Source organism: Anguilla anguilla, chromosome 12, assembly GCF_013347855.1.
Source record: "Anguilla anguilla isolate fAngAng1 chromosome 12, fAngAng1.pri, whole genome shotgun sequence".
Taxonomy (NCBI): domain Eukaryota; kingdom Metazoa; phylum Chordata; class Actinopteri; order Anguilliformes; family Anguillidae; genus Anguilla; species Anguilla anguilla.
The window spans coordinates 7,155,768-7,177,670 of NC_049212.1; the positions used below are offsets into that span (position 1 = coordinate 7,155,768).

A 21,903-nucleotide genomic window follows, 5' to 3' on the forward strand; every position below is an offset into this window, starting at 1 on the left:
CCAGATCAGCCATGGTCTGACTATCACAGGCGTATGTTTATGGCTTTCCTTTTTTTTGCACAACTGAGATATAATATATAATAATATATGAATGCACATATATAACATAATAATATATGAATGCACTGCAGTAGCTGCCATTTCTGAAGATGCATTCTGGCCCTGTTTCCAGTTCTGCGGCATATTTTGCTTCACTATCAAACATATCCACCACAGGCATCATGCTGCATCTCTGGGAGTTTCATGGCAGGTAACTCATTTTTATGTATTTGTTTATTCTGAACTAACATCAACAGCGACTGCATTACTGGGGTGTGGCTGTGACAAGCTCAGAGGAAGACATTGAGGTCAGCTATCGAAAATTAACCAGACTGGTCTTTAAAGCAAACCACTGATAAAGAGTATTATTAAATGTGCGTGACTGAGGAGTGTTTGGTAGAGTTCGTTGGGTAACCTTGCGGCCGGGGGTTTGGTTCCCTGCCATGACGGGGGGGGGGGGGGGGGGTTGGGGGGGGGTTTGGGGGGTGTCTGTCCTCTCTCCATAAAATAAAAATAAACACATGAAAATGTGACAGGTCAACTCTTAAGTACTTTGCAAATCCTTGCCCTTTTACTTCATATTGCCACCAAGTCTATACACAATGCTTCCAATCCAGGCTGTACTATTTCTCACCTATCAATATGACCAGTTAGCATTCCCTTATCTTACTTTAAAAAAAAAAAAAAAAAAAACAGACTTTGATGATTCCAATACCATTTTACACATTTAACTGCAATATTGTTTGCACATCGCATGGCAATTCTGTGCCTACAAGCGTAGTTCGCAACCACCACTTAAAACACAAACAGGAGACAAACATTCCCTCAAAGTGAGCGTACAAATTACGGTGAATGGCTCTTGGATCAAAGGGATATTCAAAAGGCAGCGACTTGAGCAGCCCGAAGATCTGTTGAAATGCCATGTTTAAGGCCCCGCTTAATTCAGCACGGTCTTCGCACCTAGTATGTGACAAATGAAGATAATTAGCGAAGCCTGTCTGACTCAGTACTTACAACTGAATGTGGCCTTTTGATTGCAGTAGATTTTTATGTCCTTTCTGCAGGGCCTATCATTTTCAGTCAGTAGGTTTACAACTGGATAGCGAGATAGTCAGATATATATATAGTTGTAACCTCACTACATAATTTTCAAAGGTTCTTGATCCATGTTAGAACCAAACACATTAGCGTACCACTGTGTTTACTGCGTTCATAATTTCCCAAAATTATCTTCAGTAAATGAATCACACTTGAAAAAATGAACTGAATGGCTCATAGTTAAGCTTAAATGCCACAGGTTTACGTTTTTCTTCCAAGCAGAGACGGCATTGCATCAGAATATGAATCACCGACCACACGTTGCAAACATGTATTTAGACAGCCAGGTTGCTCCTGACAACGACATCAGCATCATCACGGACGCTCGCACTTCGCGTGACGTGCTAATGCCCCGCTCGCGGTGCATGCCCCCGTTTAAATCGCAGGTGGTAATGAACACAGTGCCTCCCGTGTCCCAGCAGGTTCCCCGCGAGGAGGAAGAAAAGGGGTGTGATTCCACGTTCCTCGGATACGATAGAGCTCGGCGCGATGAGGAAACACCGATTTAGCGTATCCTTGGATACACCTTGGCAGAGTCTTCGTGTCAGCAACAGCGCTGCCTTATCCCCCCATCGAGGATATCTTTCACAGGAAATGGGTTTCACGGTCCCCGGGAAGGGTGAAATTCAACATTACCGAAGGTTAACTACGCTACTTGGATTTTGATATTGTCAGGGAGGCCACTTGTTAAAAATAAGCCATACCTAGCAAGCACAGCATTTAAAAAATTATATTTTAAGTTGTGTAAAATATACTTTGGTACAATGATGCCATTTTAATAATATCACAAGCAGTCTGTAAAGCATTAAGGCTAATAAAGCTTTAAAAATAATGTTAAAAAATATGTGGTAGAATAATTTTACCCACCCAGCTACTGTAATTGAACCCTTAACAGAGCAGGTGCTACACTGCAATGCCCAGCTTCAACACAGGTACAGAACAGCTCGTACATCCCCTGTACTTCTCCGAATGCCATTTTTCGCCTCTAAAGTCATCGCATGGCCTCTGTACTGATGTCTGAGAGCGACCAAGAGGGATGAGCATTTAACAGGCTCCTTTTTTTCCGGGTATATACCTGCACGTCTAAAATAGAAATATCTCCAGGCAGGCTTCACACTTCACACTCATTATCACAAGAATGGCATCTTCGAGCGCCATAAAATTCCTGTGGAGAGCACCGTCCGGACAGATTGCTGTGCCCGACAGCCATTTAGCTGTCAGTGTTCTGCCAAGTGTCTGCCTCTACCCCCTAAGCCCGATGTTGGGATCGATGTCTCAGCCCAGATCCAAAAAAAAACGCCACAAATCCATTGTGACCTCTCTTTTCTTTCCTGGGGGGCCACCATAATGAAAGCACACTGAGAAAGCTGCGGTTTTTCAGCTCAGTCCAGCTGTAACATCATACACACACGAAACACCAGTGCATGACCACATGATCAGAAGCAGTGCATGACCACATGATCAGAAACAGTGCATGACCACATGATCAGACGCAGTGCATGACCACATGATCAGAAGCAGTGCATGACCACATGACCAGAAGCAGTGCATGACCACATGACCAGAAACAGTGCTTGACCACATGATCTGAGTACAGAGTACAGGAAAATATGGTGATACTGGCTGATTTCCAGGTGATTCAAGCTGTGTTTAACTTTTACTAAGCTCCTGCTGGTCAAGAAACGGAGACCACAACCATAAAATTCATGGCACCTTATGAAGGCACATCTCCTCTACAGCACATAGACACGTCCTCTACCCACATAGACACATCTCCGGGCCGTGTAATCAAGTACATGGGTACTCACGAGCAGGTTCATGAACGTTTAGAAACAAATGTAATCGGGAAGTCATAATAATAATTGTTATGGCAAATGGACTGCATTTATATAGCGCTTTTATCCAAAGCGCTTTACAATTGGTGCCTCGCATTCACCCATTCACATACACACTCACACACCAACAGTGAAAGGCTGCAAGGTACCAATCAGCTCATCGGGAGCAGTTAGGGGTTAGGTGTCTTGCTCAGGGACACTTCGACACACCCAGGATGGGGGATCGAACCGGCAACTCTCCGACAGCCAGACAACCGCTCTTACCTCCTGAGCTACGTCGCCGCTGCATTCAGCAATCTTTCCACGGATGGCAAAAAGGCTAGAACCTGTGCCATGGTTCAAAATAAGCTTTCATCTTGTCCAAGACCATTCGCATGCAGATAAAATGCCCTATGGTGCCTTTATGTGGGTTTGCAGTTGTTATGTGGGTTTAGGCACAAAAAATGAAAATATAAAAAAGAGTACTTGAACAAAAGGACAAGCAGTTTGCAATCATTTAGAGGAAATTGTAAAATGGTCCACCCCCTCAATATCCCACAATCCTCGAGTTGACATCCCGAACGAGCACACATGCTTGGCTTAAATACAGAACTTTTTAGCTTAGCTAGGCCTGATTAACGGCATTAAACATGGGTGAAGCTTCTATATGTTACCAATTAAGCTGGGAAAACACTGTACAATTTTAGAAGAATTTTGCCAAAATTCACCACAACTCATTGCTGACCATATTTCAGAAACATATGAGACCCCATTCTATCATAATCAGTCTGAAGTTTCCAATTTAATATTAATGTATGTTGATGTGAAAAATGTTATTTTTGGCTGTTTTAGGGTTTCATCTTGTTTTAGTAGAACTATATCTTGGCTTTCATAATCTGTATGTCTTAATGCTTAATGCTTGAAAAAGTTGTAAGATGACAGCACCAGTGTTTTGCATCATTTGGAAGCTAGCCAGCTTAGCTACAGTCACCAGTCACACAATCACCCCAGCTGAGTTTGTGTCTACAAGCTACTGGGTTCATCTGATTTCACTTGAGAATTGTCTTGGCTTTCATAATCTGTATGTCTTTTATGATCTGTGTATCTTAATGTCAAATTCAGAGTGAAATACAGTTTTGAAGCTTTAAAACATAACATGACAAGGTACTTACGTTTTGCGTCGTTTGGAGGCTAGCCAGCTTGCCAGCTGTCACCTGTCATCAGTCACATCATATTGGCTGCTTTTGCAGCTACAAGCTAATGTATTGGGTTCCATCTGATTTTACTTAAAAATGTCTTTGCTTTCATTATCTGCATGTCTTAATGTCAAATTCAGAGTAAAAGCATAGTTTTAAAGGTTTTAAACCTAAGATAACAAGGTAGCAGCGGAGTTGCGTTAGGCTACAAGGACCCAGCCCAATGTTACCAGTCTCACACAGCGACTGCAATCTCACGGCTCAACTTTGAAGGCATTTTTCTTAAAAAAATGGTTTGGTGGCACTCAAAATGAAATGGGACATATCACTTGATATTTGGAGTAGAGAGATCCAGTAGTATATGAAACTCCAAATATGTTTCGGGATCAATGTGACTGATTATGATCACACACTGAAATCTGTATGCAGTGAGTGATCAATGTGACAAGGTCAATAACGTGAGGCTACTTGCCTCGATGTCCTTCCAAAACAACACTGCGACGCCTGTTTTCTGTGCTACGACAATGTCTCTGAGCAACCACTCACTGTCACTGCCCAGCAAAAACATGGCGCTCTAATTACAACAACGGAACAGAGGAAGGAGGCTGCAGCAACACATCCATCACCGCGGACCCGAGGAGCTGGAACTGTGGCAGGAACACAGCTGTCTAAAGGCAACCGTTACAGATAAAGGAAGACTGCAGCCGGAAAAAGAAATAGCACTGGCATTTAAACAGCCTTAAAACTAAATATTAAATAGCAATATGGCTGAAAGCTTACATTAACCATTGCAGGGAACAGCATCACTACATATGTAGCTGGCCGGCAAGCTTAACTACATTTCCTAGTAGTGAGGTGTTGGCTACCGCCTCCTTACAATGAATCTTTAAAAAATCCAAATATGAAAATTATCTCAAAAGTTTCACAAGTAGAAAATAGTCTCAAACCACATAATGCCATCTGCTCATTTTTGTCAAGACAAAATGTGTCTATTTTGGTTTCTCATTTCAAAATAATGCTTTGGCCACTACAATCACATGTTCCTCCTTAGTCACCATGCTCATGTCAAAGAACAAACAGTGTAGCCTGTATGACGTAGCATTTTTGGCAGTTTGTAATCGCGCATTGTGCGGGGGTCTGTAGCATGAACATTTTCCTGGCTGTACAGTGTATTCCCGGCGTAACCCACTGATTCAGACCAATCATTTTGTTGTGAAGATTGTGACTGACAGCAGATTTTAGCACTACCCATTTTTGGCGTCGCGATACCTCAATCTTCCCTCACTAGCAGCCCTCGTGTTCTCCTTCCTAGAGGAGAGGGGCTGCAATGTAGAGTTTAAGTCAGTGTTTAATCCACTTCCTTGCCTTTAGTGTGGATCAGTACCGTACGCATTATCTATTACTGTGCTAATGCTACGTGCAAGCAGCAAAGGATTTCCCTGCCATTATCTTGGTGTCTTGTATGATATAAAAATAGCGGTAGCCTTTTTAAGAAGCTTACACAGCATTATATTTGTATATATTTTGCCCAAACAAGAAAGGAACTAAAAAGAAAAGGCTTGAGCCCAGCTTTTTGTCCTTTGTGAGCCTCCATATTGAATGTGCTTCTAAGGCCTCAGACATGCCATTTCAGATTGCTTCAGCAACGCAGATTTACGACATACTGTAGCAAAGCCATTGCAATGAATGGCTTATGTTGTATGTTGCTTTACGTGACTGGCACCTGAAAGGGCAAAGGAGGTTGCTTTCCAAAATAAAAGCCTTCATTAAATCACTTCTTTCGAGCTGCAAACTCCAAACTGCTGTGCTTTTTTGTGCTCTGAATTGCAATGCAAGAATAGAACAGTATTCACAGTAACAATTATATGACAGATTGAATAAAATGTTATGTTGATACAGAAATAACAGGGTTCTGAAAAAGCAGCACAGATGTGGGTTAAGGTGTTAGAGGAAGAAAATACTGAAATTCATTCACTTCCATATCCTTTTTTTTTTTTCTTTTCAGCATAACAAATGAGTTATGTTGAAATCTGATTATCTTCTTGCATCCCTCAATGTCAACAGACTCTGTAATGTGGGACCAAATGTTATCTAAGAGTTGAATTAACACTGGGCATTTGACTGTATACTTCTGCATAAGTCATGGTTGTGTGCTACACACAGGTGCAGGTAGTGGCAAAAAAGTGGAAACACTTTGGTAAACAAGGGACACAAAGCAAAAGCAGGTACCTCGACAAAGATGATTACACATTAACATCTCAGCAAGCTCAGGGTTATGCACAAAAAATGTTTGAAATGCCAAATAATTAATCAAAATAAAAATAAAACTGACTGCAAAATTTCAATCTAGGGGGTGAGCAGACAGTTTCCTCAGGAACGGTCTACGGAGAACTCCCGCAGAACAGGCCGCCACAGCCGGCTCGCAGGGCACAAAGCACTCATTACAGCGGCTAATGCGAGTTAGCGAGCACTGGCGGGCAAAGAGCAGGGAAAATGGACTACCGCGCAGTGGAGAAATGCGATACGGCCAGATAAATCATCCGCCGCCATGTTCTTCACAAATGCCCGAGTGCACGCGCGGCCCGCACTCCGGAAGCTGATAGGCCCGTGCGGTTCCGGCAGCGGAGGGCTCCGGCAGTCCGTGGCGAAGGGTGCATTTTCCTGGAATGGTCGGGTGCACTTAGCCCCTCAGAAGGTAAAGCTAGCATGAATCACAGCTTAACGATCCCGTGCGATCTCCTTCAGCTGCGCCGTTTCTCTCCTGCCATGGTAATTGTAGGCGCAATGCCATTTTGCTGTAGTTGAAAGCGGTTGCGTTATGACCAACAGAAACCTGGTCTTAAGTCATCAGACGTAGGCTATGTCAGTGGGTGGGATCATTTGATTGACATGTCGTGAAACTGCACTTGAATTGAAGAAAGTGATAATGAAAGCAGCAGTGAACTGAAACTCTGTGGTGACTGGAATTGCAGTGCATCAAATTTATTACGCAATAAATAATTAGAAAGTTATTGGAATAAGAGAAAATTCATGGAAGAAGGTGTTGGGAGTATTTTCAATTTCAAAGTCTAAATGCCCGATGGTGTGGCCTCTGGCCTTTCTAGCATTAAACTGCTAGTGAATAAATACATGTCAAGGTGATGCAATGATTAAATGATTTGTACATAATTTTATCCCCAAGGAATTATTTAATGTGATAGCATTAACACTTAAATATTTAATTTCATTCGATTTTATTTGATGCTATACTTAATTTGCTTGCATTTTATTTGATTCAACATTCGATTCAGTGTTTATTTAGTCATTTCTATTACTTCCATCCCTCATATGTGTGATTTTCCTCGTATCATTCAGGTATACAGAAATAAAGTGGGCAGGGCAGTGTTCATCAGTGCTCAGTATACATCATCAGCCTCCTAAACCTCCACAATGGAGAAAGGCTGGTCATCTGGTCATACAGTCTGAAGACACATCTCTTCAGACTGTACCTGGACTAACTATCACTACTCTGCAAGGCACTCCCAATCTAGGATCACTCTTATCACTTGAATTTTGTTCCTGTAGCACTTTCGCGTTACCGTTGTATCTGCATCCAGCACTTGTATTGCACTTGTTTCGTTATCTTGATGTTGTAGCTCGTCGTCATGCTTACCATAACTTTCTGACCGAGCCTATGCATACTGTTTGAACTAGGCTTATTGTGTTCATGGCTATGAATGACTGTTACACAATGAGTATAGTACCTTATCAGACCAGTGTTGTTCCAATGACCTTCGGTATGCACTTATTGTACTGTATTTCATTTTGGATAAAAGCGTCTGCCAAATAAATGTAATGTACTGTAATGGCATCTAAGGAAATAAAACTCCATCACCTTGTTAGTGATGTATTTGTGATGTGTGTTAGTGATGATGTATTGGTGGTGGGTGAGGTGAGTTCCCCTTCATCACTGTAAAGCACTTTGAGCGTTCGGAAGTTCTGAAAAGTGCTATATAAATGCAATGATATATATATATATATTCCTCTGACACAGTCATTGTTAACTTTTGGCATCTTTCAAATGCTTTGGTGAATGAAGTCTGAGTCAATCGAGTGGCTTGATCTTTCTGATTAGCCTCTTTGGTTTTCAGAAACGTGCCGTGGGCTGCCGGACATGTCCTACTTTAAAATGGCTGATCAGATTTAATGTATTAAAATTAGGGCTGTCAAGGTCAACGCATTAACTCGTGTGATTCATTTTAATTACAAGGTTTCCTAACAAGTGTTAAAGATAGGATGTTGGATAGGATATCGGGTCATGGATCGGTACTTTTAGAAACCGCCACAGCCAACATAAGAAAATGTGCTTAATTATGTTTAAAAAAAAAAAAAAAAGTTTAACATGTCAATCATTAAATATTTATCACATGAGATAATACGTTTACTTTGACAGCCATAAAATCCTTTTTCGAGTTGTCTACTCTTGACATCTCACTGGAGCTTTGCTTACAAATAACATGCCGGTTGTCTTTCTCCAACACCTTGTCGTGTGCGCAGACAACTGACATTTTCTTGGCTTGGGAGTAAAGTACCAACGAAACTCTGCAGCAAGGTGTAGGACACATCAGAGACACATGATGATTTTTTTTTTTTAAATATGTGGTTAAATGTATGCTGGTTTTCATGCTGGTATGCCAATTTGCAATTGAAACTCCTGTTTTATAAATGTATGATGCCTGTCTGTTGTGATATTATAGTTAAATTACCACTATTATAAGAATTTGGTTACTATTAATCAGCAACACGCTACGCCAACACAAAATGGCGGTTTTTCAGGCGGAAAGAAAATAAGAATAAATATGCAAGAGAGCAGACAGTGGGTTGCTGAAGGAACCACGCTATTTATCATTAAGCATGAATGCTGTCAGAGATATAACTTCATATGAATACTGTCAGAAATATAACTTCATTTCTACAAATCCAAATATCATACAAAAAACACTTTGGCAGTCGTATGGGCACATCCACACAGGACAACCTGGGAAGCATATTTACAACAAACAGCCAAAAAAGACAGCAATGGCCCTCCAAGATCATACGCAAAAGATACCCAGCACACCTAGCACCCATTGACCACAGTCTCTGTCCTTGTCGACCCCATTACAAAGGGACAAACAAGCCCTGTGCACCATCCAAAATGCATCGGCTCAGTAGATTTAATTGGCTTTGTCATACATGCAGTATCTGCTATAGCATCTGGTATGTTTCTGGCTTGAGGTTCCCCTGGTGTTTTGGTGTTTTTTCCACCTATGATGCAAAGCTTTGTGTCATCACCTTCGTTTCCTCTCATCTGCGGTGTGAAGGGGGTAGCTGAAGATGTAGCGTACCTGAGGTGTAGCCGCAGCAACAGCCCAGGGTGTAGTGGGACCCAGGGGAGGCTGTCAGACTGAAAATGTATTCAATTTTTCAATTATACCATCGGACCTGGGTCACATACGTATTTTTTGTTAATTCAAATACTTTTCTACGCTTTACTGTTCTTGTCTGGTGTATTGGAACCAATAAAATACTCTCAAAAAGTGCAAACCTCGCCTTCTGTTATATTGGCAGGCTCAATTACACCAGGCAAGATCAACAGAGCACCGAAAAGTATTTGAATCCAAAACAATTACGTATTTGACCCAGGCTTGAATACCACAAAGGAAAGTTACCATTTTATAAACCGCTATTGGGCTAGCCTACTAGTATGGTTGTGGTACTGTACAAACTTGCTGTATTCACACCTCAATGGCAGAGAAAAAGCCGAAACGCATACATAGCTAAAGTCGAACTCATATTAGGGATGAGCGGTTTGTTCACACTGACCAGGCTGGCAAATGTGTCTTTTCTTTAAAGGTCCTGGAAAGTGAAATCTGTGAATTCTTTGCTGATATGTTGTTTTTATACTTTTTATCCTTGGATTCACAAGTGGCACAGGAATATTTTTAAATGATTACTTTCGCCCTTGGCTAGACGCCAGGTTTTCAGTGGGCTGAGAACAATTCACTGCAACACTACGGCCGATGAAATCCTTTATACTTGTAAGAAATGCCTAAGTGTTGCACTTTCTCTGGATGCAGAAAAAACTAAGTTGTTTACTTTTCCAAAAAATGAAGAGACCCACAAAAAATGGGTTTTATTTCTGGAGGCCCACAGGCACTGCAGTATTGCAATAAGCCAAAACAGTTAAGATTTGTAGTGCCAATTTTCGCTAGGACTTTACCAACTATGTACAAAAACAATTTTTTTTGCAAAAAAAACAAAACAAAACTAGCACTAGCGCATGGTGCAGTGTCTTCCCTCTGTTCACTGCCCACCCAACTGTTGATGCCAACTGATATTTTTATTTTAATTGAAAACGTATTTTACAGAGCAATAGACTACTCAGTATGTCTAGATACGCATTCTTAGTTTTTGTTTCCAGAGGGGCTGGAAGTCTAATGTGTGGCAGTCTAATGTCACTGCACGGGACCACCTACTCTACCCAAGGTCATGTTTACATATGACATGTCTTATGGATATGAATATTAATAAGTGCAGGATGCATGTCCACCCTGTCCTTGTCTGCTGAAGAGGCCACGGTAATCTAATAGTGTTTATTACAATGTCATGGTTATAATTAGTGTGAAAACTCGAAATGAATATTGAGAAGGCAATCAGGTGTGACTTCTGGGGAATATAATCACAATTTGAATTCAGTTTCCTGGACCTTTACGTAACTGATTGGTTAGTAAACATGTTTACATCACAGAAGGTATTTGATAGACTAGCAAACAAGATCTTTATAAATTCCTTCTATAATGACTTCTATAAAAATGCTTTTTATTCATCCAATTTTTTCTTGAAAGGTGCTGGATCACTGGTGTTTGGATCTATACAGTAGCTAACATTAGCTACAATAATGGATACTGGCAAGAGATAACACTAATGCTAGCTTTTATACCTAGCGAGGGCAGAGACATTTTTGCTGAGTGATCCAGCTTCGTATCTTCATTAGCAAGATGTATGTTACATATTTTATTTGCTGTGATAGATCCCTTGCAGCATTTCAGCTACATCCCGTTCTCCTGCTAATTTACAGCAGGCTGGCCAGTGGAGGAAGGGCTCCCTCTATAAAGCCGGGTTCTTCTCGAGATTTCTTCTCACCACCGTTTGAGGGTTCTACCCCCACTGGGATTTTTTTACCTTATGTACTTGCTATTTGTCAGTTCAGGCCTGGCGTTTGCTCTGTTTGCTATTTTTGCTGTTTCTTGCCTTGCTACTCTGTAAAGTGTCTTTGTGACAGTTCTCTGTAAAAAGCACTATACAAATAAAATTGAATTGAATTGAATGTTTCACAATTTAAATGCAAAATATTTTTAATGCTCAAAATTTCCTTTTCTTGTTTGTTCTTTGTAATCTACTCACCCAATCTGTCACACTGCTATTTGCTATCCATTCAGTTTCAGTAAATTTATGTATAATCTTTAATGCTATGTTGTCTGCTACAAAAGGAGATTGACATTAATGGTGCTTTTCATAACAGTGGAGGCATAAACTTTATTTTTTAATGAAGTTCCTCATCATGTGATATAGTACAAAATCATTCCTGCCTGTGTTGTAAAGACTGACCCTCCACTTGGCAGACGAAACACGAGTCTTGCAAAGAGGTCTTTGCAGCATGGCAGTCTGGGCATTATCGTGGGCGTCTGTCAGAATTCATTTTTAGCTGGACCGCAACAGCGGGGCCAGCCCTACAAAACGCGAATGTCTATGACTGAGTCACTGAGTGATGAAGTTAAACCATTGGTCAGCCGAGTTATGAAGTTACACCATTGGTCGGCCGGTCCAGCCGTACACTAGGTTTTGACCGGGTCTTGTTATTAATCGCTTGAGGGGTGGAAGCCTGTCCTGTCATTCAGGCCTTTCACTCCAAGCAAATTGTTCGAGGTGCCTCGGCAAGAAAAACGTTTTCCACAAACTCAAAAGAACGTAACGCCAGGCCACTTCACTCAGATGCAAGATGGGCCTTCTTCCGCCTCCCTGTGACCAAACGTCTAACAACGAACGTGGAGGAGAGCTCTCCCGAGTGAGCTTGCTTGAAAGAGAACTGCCAGCCACGATGTAGAAAAGCCTGGCTCACTGCTCAGGCTTCTCTGAGAATTTCAAATGACAAAAACGACAGGAAAAAAAAAAAACGTTCTGGGGATTCGCACTCTACAAAAAAAAAGAGCGACATTTATTATCTGCTGAAACCAAAAGCCTGTCAGAATGGTAGAGCGATTGAGTATTAACGTCGCTGTTGTTCATTGACTTGTCTGGACGCCTGAAACCAGGGTGATTTGCAAAGCTTAGAATTTTTACACAATCCTTTTTACGGCATAGCTGGACAGAAACCGTGAATCAAATACCAAAATACCGTGCTCAAACATACCACGCGCATGATTTAAACGGACATGTTAAGTGACCACGCAAATACTGATCAGCTTCGTTCATCCTGTGTTTCCTTCTCCTTTGAACTGGGAGAAGGATCCTAATCACAGGACGAAGCTGACCAGTATTTGCACACCCGTTTTAACACCCAGAAGATATCTCCAAAAACAAAGACCTGATGCACAATGCCATTAGGGAGGTCAAAGCCAGAAGGTGTCTTGATCTAATAAGGACCAGGCGTATTTCTTTCATTATGCAAAACTATGTGCTGTTGATCATGTTAAATCAAATTATACCCAGTGCAAATACACAAATTGCCCTGCTGTGCTTCTGATAACACCATCTATAAATGAAAGAGTATTCACTCCATCTTAAATATCTTCTCTTGTGAATTAACCACACAATGGGGAAAATTGCTCCTTGCTTTGGCAGAAAATAATTTGGCAAATCACTTCCAAAGCTTGGGAAATAACAGGATGAGTCATCATTAGTCAGTAAAAAGGAAAGATAATTGAGAAAGATTAACACTGGGCGCTGTGTCCTGTGTAAAAGCTTAATTGAGATTAAATGAGACAGAATTTGATTGGGCATTCCAATCATTCGCCGCACAATCACACTATAAGAGCCTGTGTATCAACCAAAAAACGTACTTCCAACATACTTGCCTTTAAATTCCAAATCAAATACAAGACCTCAATACTGAAATACTCATTAACTTTTGTTTTAGCTTGGTAGGAGTAAGCAGAGATTGATACAGGCATATACGGTTAATGGTAATGTGTGATATCCCTACTCCATTACTTAGACTATATGAACATTGCTTTCCTGTTTAATGGCAGTGATTTAGCAATATGGAAAAATACCCTTAACCCATATGGCTGAACATGCTGGTATTCAACGTCCTCTGTCCTGTCTTCTGCTTACTGACAGCGATGTTTGTGTTCTGCCAAAGCTCATTCAGTCCTTTCAACAGAACGTCAGGTCCATTCTTTACCATTGCTCCATTTGCAGCAGCCATCAAATCTCTCATTTTAGTGCTACTGCACGGGTTTGCCCAGAGGCATTTTGCAACCGGAGACAGTATCATTGAAGCATTTTAATCCGTTCTCCAGCACGCAGGGTTACTGCACTGTGGAATATTCATTTTGTGCCATCATTTACAAGTCATTGATTTTTCAGATTTTCTATTTTCTATAAGCAATCAAATTGGATACTTCATTGCTTTGCTGCATGAAAACGTCCACGGCGACCTAAGAGTTATTATCTACATCATGAAAGATTCATTATGAACATGAAAAAAACCAGAGGTCTTCAGCTATAACGGTCAACCACACAGTCAAGGCAGGGCAAGCTACAAGGGGAAAAACAAACCACATGCAAGTCCACATTGTACTGCCAGCCATAATTCTGAACTGAACCTGGTTCGCACTAGACCCAGGTGCATTATTATAAATTGCATAGCAGATTAAGCTTCACATACAGTCGGTCATATATCTTAAACAATTCATTTCTGTGTTTTTATATGAACGATTAATCTCAATATCTTTTACACAGGCTTTGCACTTATACCCCAACAACGTTGATAAAGTTATTAAAGGTATTAAATAGTTTATATATATATATATATTGTTTCCTATGTTTTTAATTAGGCCAGATAGTTTTTGTGTGCAAGGAAAGGACATTTTGGATGCTTATAGTTCCTCAGGAATTGCTGACTTTGTAATGGCTGGTATAGGGGCATCAACAGATTTGTGGTTTAAAGCAAAAACATGCACTTCAGGTAACTCCAAAGCAACTTGCACAGTGATGTTGCATCCAGAGCTTGTAAACGTGTACATTTCCTGATTATTTTTTAATTACATTTAATCTTATCTTCAGTTGGAATTATGGCATGGCTTCCTGTATCAACAGTACTACATATGAGAGAAAGCAGAATCAAATCGACAGGACTGCCACAAATCAACAGGACTCAAAATGGTTCCAGCTTGTACAATTCCAATTTGCAGGCAAAAAGAAGAGACAGGAATATCTTCAAGTCATTTTCTTCAGCTACCTTTATATAACCTAGGTCTATTGAAAATTTGGCTTGCTTATCTCAAAAGGGATGTCAACCATTCCAGTTCACCTGTCCACTTTGACCTCCCAACGCCTCAACGCCTGATCCATAAATTCAGACTCATATTTTCGGTTACGGCAACCGAGCTGAAACTGTTCCGTTTCACGGTCAGACAGAATCAGAAGTTTTGGGGGTTGTTTTAGCTAAGGCGGCACGGGGGAGCGGTGGGTAGCACTGTCGCCTCACAGCAAGAAGGCTATGGGTTTGAATCTCAGCTTGGGGCCTTTCTGTGTGGAGTTTGCATGTTCTCCCCATGTCCGCATGGGTTTCCCCCGAGTACTCCGGTTTCCTCCCACAGTCCAAAGTAGGTAGGCTAATTGGAGACTCTAAATTGTCAATAGGTATGAGTGTGAGCAAGAATGGTGTGTGTGCCCTGCAATAGATTGGTGGCCTGTCCAGGGTGTATTCCTGCCTCTCGTCCAATGCATGCTGGGATAGGCTCCAGCACCCCCCGCGACTCTACTCAGAATAAGATGGCATAGAAAATGGATGGATGGATGGATGTTTTTAGCTATGTAATGGCTCACACTTTATTGACTGACCACAAGGAGGCACTGCCCCCCCACCCCCCCAGGCACAAATCAGGCAAAGAGTGTCTTAACCTTCACCAATGCCGTCATGGCAAGGCTACACAAGCACAACTCTCAACCAAGTGGTTCCTGTCCAAGATGCAAAAGGCTCTGTAAACAACAGGCTATGCTGTGTGTATGAAGCACAGAAATCAAATCCACCAAAAGGAAAGTACTAACTCGTCTTCACAGCAAAGAGATGGTCACTGAAAGAGTGGCACATTTCATTTGAGACGTACCTTAGCTATTTTAAGATATATGCTAGCAGTATAATTGATGTGCTGTCAGGTTCCACAGGTCTCAACTGAGGCAGGTCATTAATTTAATCATTATTTTCCAGCGGTGTCACCACAGTGTGTAATTGTATTGTAAGAAAGCAATCAACTGCCAAAGTTACCAGCCTTATCATCCTTGCACTTTTCAGCAGGGAATTCATATTTGCTACTCTGTATCTGGAATAGCCTTGATATTATTTTAACATTACAGATTTGACTGCTACCACCAGCACCATTATTATTATTATTATTATTATTATTATTATTATTATTATTATTATTATGATCATCATCATCATCATTCAGATTTCATTGCTGACGTATGAGGGACACGAAAACCTCATAATAGAAAAAACTCAGTCACCCCTTACAAAGCAACGCGCAAGGTTCCGAATAAAGACAATGACGCTAAAGAGGACCGCCAGTGTTACGGTACCGCAGTGAAGTTCTGCTAGTTAGCTTTGAACACATTAACTGGTGCTGAGTTATCTGTCAGTGGCCCCAAGTGGCCACCGGAATACTCAGCATCCCTGTTTGCTCCGTAGTGCCGCCGCTCTACACCGCTGCTGCTGCTGACTGGTCAAAGATATTTCAGCACCAGCCGCACGAGAACAGAGTCGCTCTGACGCGGACACACCCGAGTCAGAAAGACAACCCCTGCCGCTGCAATACACCATCGATCACGGGAGATCAGCGGTCTAGTCTAGGCGATGTACCTACAGTACTACTGCAAGGATCAACTCCATCAACATGGCGTATACAGATGTATAACGTGTAATTGACCGTACACTACCAATTTAAGAAATAAAGCAATATCGAATAAAGTCATTTTTCAAAAATATGAAGGCATATGTGTGGACATATAATAAACAAGTTTAAGAAAGACTTGTTTATTTAAAAAAAAAAAGCCTGAAAGACGGCACGGAAAACGAAAATGCATTTACACTTCCTGCATTAATATTTATGAAGATCTCCCACAGTACAAATTGCAACGAATTCAAACAGAAACCTATGCATTTGTCTGGCGCCTCCAACAGGAAAAAGTAGCCTATTCACTTGTATTTATTAACATATAGCAAGGTCCTAGATGATGAAAAAATACTGTAATTAGGTAAATACACTACTTTCGAAAGCAATATGTCGGTCTCTGGTCCTTGATCCTGTTAAAGGTCGAGTTCAGCCCATGTGCGTTATTGCAATCACAACAGACACAGATAGGCTACCGTACAGTAGCCTATAATGGTAGATATATTGTTCAAGGCAATCGCGATATTGCAAACCACTATCACTATTTAATAACCCTTACAGTACATAGTGATATATATATATATATATATATATATGCAGTCAAGCCATTTCCATTTCCAGCACACCTTCCTTTGATATTGAATTACCTTTGCTTTCACCATCTTAGTCTCTGCAAAAGCGCGTGATGTCCGCCGCACAACTTACGGTCATATTTCGTCTTGCCATACATTTTCACCTGCGATGCTACACACATTACACGCTCTGCCCTCAATAAAGTCATCCTGGATGGAGCGCATACCAACTACGCCACTTTTCAGTTACATTGCCATATTTAAAGATAATTTGCAACTCCTAAATGCACAGATCTCCATTGCTGCATTGATTGTCGGTGTTATAAACGGAAACAAATAATAGTAGTTTTACTGATACAGAGGACCCGTCCCGCATCTCTCCCCTGGGACGTTGTAATATGCTGAGACGTCTTAAGGTCTTTTGTTTTTTTGTTATCTCTATGTATGCATAAAACGTGCAAAGAAGGCGAAACCAGCTAACAGTGCACTGTCTCGTCTCGTATGCGCAAATTCAATCATGATGTAAAACCGTACCAAAGGTATAAAAAAATCGCATTATCAAACGGAGACTAGAGAGGCTGTGTTATAGTATTTACCTATGAACTGTTCCATTAATTTGCCACGAATTTTAGGTTAAGTCATGTGTCCAGGCAGGGTACAATTCCTCAAAAAATGTCCAAATATTGGTAGCCTAACTGACTTTAAACGGGAACCACAATGAAATACTTACATATACAAAAATAGGACATCCGAGAGGGTTCTTTATTGTAAAATCGCAGTCGGTTCGCCCAGATGAAGAAAGTCTTAAACGTAGTGCCGAACAATCATTTTGCAATCCAAAGGAAAATAATAAAAATCAAACGGAGGAAGCAGAGCTTCATAAAAATCCCTTTGTTACCCGCATTGATTAGCGTGAAAACCGCACCTTAATTCCAACTTGATCCAAGTGAGATAAAAAAAGAACAACGACCAAAGAAAAAAATCCACAACCCAATACTGTACTTCCAGACGTGTCTTGTAACAATTAGACACAGCTCCCGAGCAAATCTCACGATATGGCCTTCCGGTTCAAGTTTAAAGCATCGAAGATTGTAAAATAGTCTTGGAAATGTATTTCTGAAACTGTTGTGCGCTCGTTCCCTTTTTGTTTCCCTGAAGACGACTCGGTGGGTAATTAATGTATGTAACCATTCAGCGAGAGATCTGATCCCCGAAGACAATCGGCACATTCATACCGCGATGCCAGCGAAAAAGGCGCATGGAAGCCGGGGCTCTCTTTTTTAATCGCGAGCGCGTTTCACAATTCAACTTCCTTCCACGGGACTCGTGTTGCGTTGAGGAACGTCGAATATCTTAGCCGCGCCACGATGAAGTGAACCATTGTGGTATATTCCCTTTATTTCAGGAATCGCTAATGATAACCAACTAACCAATACGGGCAGCTGTTCGTGATAATGTCGTTCATCTCATCCCGGTTTATTGCCATGGGTCTCCGCATCCTTTGCAGCGAATAGAAGGAATCCCACCCACGTATGTTTTATGTCCGTATTTTCCTGATAGATGCATCAATAGATATCAGGACGCGTGCATATGTGTGCTGTGAGTCTATGTCTGTATCGTGTAAGCCCTCCTCTCTCCTTAGCCGGAAAATAAGGAAGTCTTATGAGGATGGCCGTGACAAAAATGAACAGCTACATAATGGTAGGGTTTATTTTTATTTTTTGGCACGCCAGAACATTTGAACGTCGCTTAGAAGTGAATAAATACCTCTAGGGTATGATCCTTCGGTTAATTGCGGTGCATGTAGGGTTAAACTCACGATATCTCCTCAATCCACGTCCAATTTTGCAGCAATGCGTAGACTATCTAGAGCTCTTCTTTCCTCCCACAATAAATATGGGTTCCAATGTTTTATTTCATTCGAGTTCGTCAGTGTTGTTGGCACGAGAGAGTTATTCTGGTTTTGGATTGGTAGTCTGCTGAAGAACAACTGAAGATAGAGTCCTCCTGCTGGGCTGCATTCGGATGCCGTGTGACCGTTTTTTTGCATCACAGTCGCATTCTGAAACTTTCCACAACCACGCAGTTGATTTTCAAGCACTTGAAATTATTCTTGCGATGAAAGCGGGCCAATGGATTCATTTAAATGAACGCTGGAACGAACATGCACTTAAAAAAAAAAATTCCCCTCCGGTGTGCCCATGTCCGAGGACTATGTTTTGTATTTCACCATCACTGTACTCTTCTGTATTTTTGTCCGGTATCCGACTGGAGGACGAGTGGTACCGTGATGAGTAGAGATGAGGGTATAAATTTGACCCACGCAGTAGGGTAGCCTATCGCTTCAGAGACTCCTGCAGTTTATATCCAACTCTTCTGTATTCAATCCATGTTCGTATGGAAAAAGTGCGAATAAAATAGCGACAGCCGAAGCATACGCGTCCACGATGCTACAACGCTACACAATAAAGAGAGGAGTCGCTGTCCTATTCCTGGAACGACCAAGAGCACGTCCCTTGTACCGACAGAATATTTCCCGGGGTAGCACCACGTTTGCAGAACGCTTTAGCAAGCGAAGAGGGAATTGTTGGTTTTTGTCGGGCTACCTTCGGTCTGCGGTGACCGTATCATTGAACAGATATTCCAGCTGTAGGGCTTGTCAGTGTGTTTTATTCTTCGTGAACTAATTGCAGTACGTATTAGCTATGGAGCTGCAGTAACATTCGTTTTCGCAACATGTAATTATGTAAATCCAACCGCCCGGGGAAAAAAATCGAAAGAACATGTAAATGGAGGAGGTTTCCGACAGAAACGGGTCCTAAAACGTGCTGTGTGCCTCGGTGAAATCGCTCTTATTTGCAATGCCAAATCAGTTAGCGACGCAATTGCCTTTGAGTTTAGACATGCAATGCATACAATACATTACTTAGTGATAACGTGACAATGGCTTTATTGTTAGTTATCCTTAAATGACTCGGTAAAACAGATGTTACAGTATTGTGGGCCAATACTTACTGCACTAAATGTGAATTTTGTTGAAACACACAATGAGTTTATTCAGGAAGAGTAAGCTTATTTACTCACATTGTAATACACTGCATTTGGAATATGACAGGTCTAAGTAAAGCTTAACAAGTCATCTTAATTGCACTGTTTTGCCTACTTGCTGTTAATTTACAGCAAAAAATCAAACCTCAAGATAGCAGTCATTTCCATAAATTTATACTTTTCAGAAACAGACTTCACTAAGTTCAACCCGGCGAAAACTTTGTGCGCTGAATTACTATAGTGTCTAGACAAGGAGAAACCAGATTTATTTCTCTTCTCCGTGTTTCGTTGCTAAACCCAGTTCGGCTTTTTCTCTAACATGGGGGAGTAACTGAACCTTCTGATTTTCTTTCTAGTGTAAACATCACTACTATCCAACCGATTTACTCTGGAGCTGTATGTGGGCCACATCACTACAGTTGAAATATCTTGGTGGGAGACTGTTTGCTTGCCCAACAGATAGTCTGTGTCTCTCGCACTGCTTATTGTGCCACACTTGATTTCATTCCCAACCCTCATACCATTATGGAACAGCAAAATAATTTATCACGGTTAATCAAAAATACCTGCAGCTATTACACATTTTTGGCAACAAAAAAAAACAGAATTTCTGGTTAAACCGGAAGACTTTCATCAATGAAAGCGCATTATGGGTACAAGGATTTAAAAAATAATTTTCCCAAAATTACCTACCAATATCAATGCACAGTCAATCCAAGGAGTTCCCTTCCCGAACACAGGTTCCAGTGAACTAAACAACAGGGGAGGTCAATGCATTAATACCAAGGCTCATTGGCCTGTTGTCTTGTCTTGTCTCTACCCTGTTGTCTTGTTGATCTCCATGTTACTCAACAGAATAGTACTTTTAATATGTTGTCCCCATTTTGTGAGATGTGGGTCCCCCCTCACAAGTCCTTGGTAATGACTCGCTCTGTGTCTTTTTAGCATTGTCTGGACTTTCTTATAATACACTAATCATAATTAAAGTGCTCTATATTTGATCTGGCAGGTTCGGTTGATAGGAAATATGTAACGCGGGAACAGTTTAAAAAACCCATTTAGCAGTTGTCTACCGGGCCAAGCAGACAAAGAACCGGGAACTGGACAAGCTAACATGACCAGACAGGATCAATACTATCAACAGGAAGCCATCAAAAAGTATGAGCTTCGGTGAGGAGTTATTGGCCTGAGGTGAGTGTAGGGAGAGATCGTTTATCACCATGGAGACGACACACCTCACATTCCAGCTAAAGACCGCCGGTTGGCGTTTAAAAGGTTGAAATAAAGAGAGATGTCAGCCTCTCATTACTTTGTGATGAAAGTCCTGTCACTTTGCCACTCATGAGGTGAATATTGGACCGGCCAGCTGACTGATTTTAAATTGATCAGCTAGCAGAACTCCTTAGTTCAGGAGGGTAGAACATCTGAGCTGGCACAACTGAATCCATGATTCGAAAGAACACATTGGACTGAATCAAATAATTATCAATATCTGAAATTACACAATTACTGGCCTCTTTGAAGTTGTATTTGAATAGAAATCATGCTAATTAACACGTAGCATCTGGCACCTACCACAGTTATTTCCAAAAACAAAGTTGAAGATGGGACAATATTTTGGGACAATTTGATGGGGCAATGAAACGATTCTGTCTGATATTTTTCACACAACTATATATTCTATAGTCTGATAAGCTGCAAACACACCTCACACACCTCTCCCTCACACACACACACACGTAAACACACACACACACACACATCACCAGCAGAGTTTTCCGGAAGGAATTGTTTGTCAGACAAATGATTAAATTTCCAGCCATATCTATGAATGTTTGTACAAAAGGCAAGGGTGTTAAGTAAAGGTGTTAGGCAAGGATATGTAACAACATATAACTTTAATGGCTTCTCTCTACAGTTTTGATCTGATTTATAATTTTGTGTCATGCTGAACAATGATAATGATAAGTTGCTGTGCTTTTGAGACTGATTAAATTTA

General features: G+C 41.1%; 1 protein-coding gene across 1 annotated transcript in view; it reads right to left on the minus strand.

The window, feature by feature from the left end:
- Nucleotides 1-19,643, minus strand: part of lrfn1 (leucine rich repeat and fibronectin type III domain containing 1) — a 195,447-nt gene extending 175,804 nt beyond the window's left edge. The window contains exon 1 of the mRNA XM_035383818.1: nucleotides 17,587-19,643. The gene's annotated coding sequence lies outside the window, so the exon portion shown is untranslated. The remainder of the gene's footprint in view (nucleotides 1-17,586) is intronic.
- Nucleotides 19,644-21,903: the final 2,260 nt, after the last annotated feature.